Source organism: Chrysochloris asiatica, unplaced genomic scaffold (assembly GCF_000296735.1).
Source record: "Chrysochloris asiatica unplaced genomic scaffold, ChrAsi1.0 scaffold00412, whole genome shotgun sequence".
In the NCBI taxonomy this organism is placed as follows: Eukaryota; Metazoa; Chordata; class Mammalia; order Afrosoricida; family Chrysochloridae; genus Chrysochloris; species Chrysochloris asiatica.
In genome coordinates this window covers 1,461,084-1,464,043 of record NW_006408930.1, presented here as the reverse complement: position 1 = coordinate 1,464,043, position 2,960 = coordinate 1,461,084, and the positions used below count along the sequence as shown (strand labels likewise).

Below are 2,960 nucleotides of genomic sequence, written 5' to 3'. Positions count from 1 at the left end.
TTTATACAGGATCACTATGAATCGCAACCAACTTGACAATTGACAACAACTGTCAAATATGAGGGGCTTCAAAAAGTTCCTGGAGAAATGAAATTTTAAAATAATGGACTTTTTCCAGGAACTTTTGAAGTTCTTCCTGTGCTTTTGAAACCCCATTGTATTTTCTCCAATATCTATCCATTAGGTTTGCCTTGTGGTTTGTCTCATGATTAGACTGAGTTACTAAGAGAGTTCAGGAATACCACTTAGGCAAAATACATTCTTATCAAATTATATCAAGGACACATGCTATCAACATGACATATATTATTCATATTAACTTGATCACATGGCTGATGTCATGTTTACCATATTTCTGCACTGTTGTTACTTTATTTATTTATTGGTGCTTAAAGTCAAATGTATTCAGTTCCTTTTCATTCAGAATATAGCAACCTATCTACTGCACTTGCTATTTCTTTGCCAGATCAAGTTTGGGGCAACACTCAAGGATTCACACATCCTTCCTGGTGAGCCATGTTGTATCTTACATAGTGAAAAGATACATTCATGCTGGGCTATTCGTGCCAGGAGGATAATGTAATGTCTGTCTCTTCCATCATCAGCAAGTTCAAGTTGTTGTTGTTAAGTACTGTGGAGTTGGTTCCGACTCATAGTGACCCTGCACAGGGTTACTGAGGCTGTAAATCTTTACAGGAGCAAAAAGCCTCATCTTTCTCCCGCAGAACAGCTGGTAGTTTCAAACTGCCAACCTTGAGATTAACAGCCCGATTAGTAATCACTAAACTACCAGAATGCCATAAGTTCAAGGTAGTTCTATACTAAGTTAACTTGTACAACAGCAAGCTGTTTGGACTTGCCAGTGTAAGGAGATGAAGGTACAGGAAGAGAGGAAGATAAGAGACTCAATGTCCTATGATGGAGTGTAGAGGCTTCTGGTTGGAAAAACACACTGACACGTTCTGATGAATGATGGATGAAAACAGCCCCAAAGTTGTTTGTCTTAGGATGCCATGCTCAGCAGAAACTCTCCTAAAACAAATCTCCTAGTCACAGAACATTCTTCTTCAGAAACGATATCACCTCCTCAGCTTTTCTCTGGATTTCATTAGGTATTTGGTCACTAATGGATTTTCAGCTGTTCCTTGCCTTTCTTCATAGCCTTGTCTACTTGCTGCCAGTCAAACTTGATGGAGCCAGTATGGTTGGCAAGCTGAAGGAGGAAAACTTCACTCACTGCCCACAACTGTTACTGATAACTTCCCAACCTTCTGGGATAAGAAGCCTGTATACCATCCAGTGATGCCTCCAATGAGCAACTGGGTGGCCACGCAATACTTTTCAGCAGAAGGCCGAGATTCTTGCCCATACAGCTTGTGCTGCCTCCATGGCTGCTTCTTAGCAAAGTCTGCGAGGTCCCATCTCCTTGACTGGATGCAGACATTTTTGTGAGCTCCTCTCGCTAGAACATTGACGGGCGCATAGTTGTTGCCAGCTGCTGGCTTCCAGCACGCGGGGTAGATGTTTGCATCCCCTTTACCATGGCGAAGGTGTTACTCTTGTATTTTCCACTTTCTGTGTTGTATTCTTCAAAAAGAAATAACTATGTGCTTATAAAGAGTGGGGAGTTACATTCCACCTTCTTGTGGGTTGTTGTTGTTAAATGCCATCGAGCTTGTTCCGACTTATAGAGACCCTGCTTTTAAATCTTTTCCATAGCAGAAAGCCTCAACTTTCTCCCACAGAGCGGCTGGTGGACTCGAACCTCTGACCTCGAGGTTCTCAGTCCAGTGTTTACGTATGGAGCCACCTGCTCCCCTCTTGAGGGCAGATATCTACATAAGTTTTTTGGAAAATTTCTGCCTGGGACATGTGTTTCCTTACCCCCATTTATTTACTTATTCAATTATTTACATATTAAGATATTCATGGATATTTACTTTGTGGTTTGTATTATAATACAACGTTACATTATTATGTTGGCCAGATTGTCATAGTTTTGACCATTGGGGTGTCATTTGGTTCACTCCAGTGACATAGCCACATCAGTATGGTTTTTTTTCCTTTCCTTTCTTTCTGTCTCTCTCACCCTTTTTCTTTCTTTTATCATTACAAATCTTAGGTATCCTGTTAGAATTAAGAACAAAAAGTTTTAATGAGGAATAGCAGCTGGAGTTGCTTCTGCGTTCTGAAAAAATGCAGTTTTTATATACATAGAATTCAGTGTGATCAACATCACAAACATTTCAAAAAACACAATTTTTTCTTTATATCAGTCAACCTGTACATTCCTTGATAACAGTTTGGGTACGGCTTTCGAGAACATTTCCATTACTTTCTTCCTGGGACATTATTTATAGTTATTTACCCAGAACATCCACTTCTCCCTATTCTATCCCTTGTTTGCCCAAGAGTGGTGTGTTTCCAGCCTTTATTGAGCACCTGTGGGTTAATCGCACTGGACTGCAAAACTGGTTTGAGCCACAAGTTTGGCGGTTCAAACTCACCAGCTGCTTCTAAGAAATCCTATACAGGGTTGCTATGGGTGCTTAACAACAATAACAACAGTTCTGTTTGAATTTTTGCTAGCACATCACCCCGCCCCTTTTGATCAAACCTCCGCTAGAGGGTGCTAACCACTCATAATCCAGTATCCTTTCTTCTGCAAGGACTTGCAAGGACTGTCTGCTTTGTTGAAGACATCAGGTTAATAAAAATTAGATTTTTTTTTTTTTTTTTTAAGAGGGAAGTGGGTTCCAAGATACATGGACAAAGCAAGGTCCCATTGACTCATATTCTAGTTCAAATTCTTCCACTGACTTCCTAGAGGGAACTGCAAAGTGGGTAAAGGGCTTCAATGTCCTCTTACCCACAGAGGAGCATATGGATGCCCAGTCCTCTCTCAGAATTGGTGAGATTTTCACTGAGGAGAGGAAACGGAATTAGAGATGGGGAGAATC

At 40.7% G+C, this 2,960-nt stretch overlaps 1 pseudogene; it reads right to left on the bottom strand.

Annotated features, from left to right (window-relative positions):
- Positions 1-1,003: 1,003 nt before the first annotated feature.
- LOC102814573 lies at positions 1,004-1,531 on the bottom strand (annotated as a pseudogene).
- Between the last annotated feature and the right edge of the window lie 1,429 nt (positions 1,532-2,960).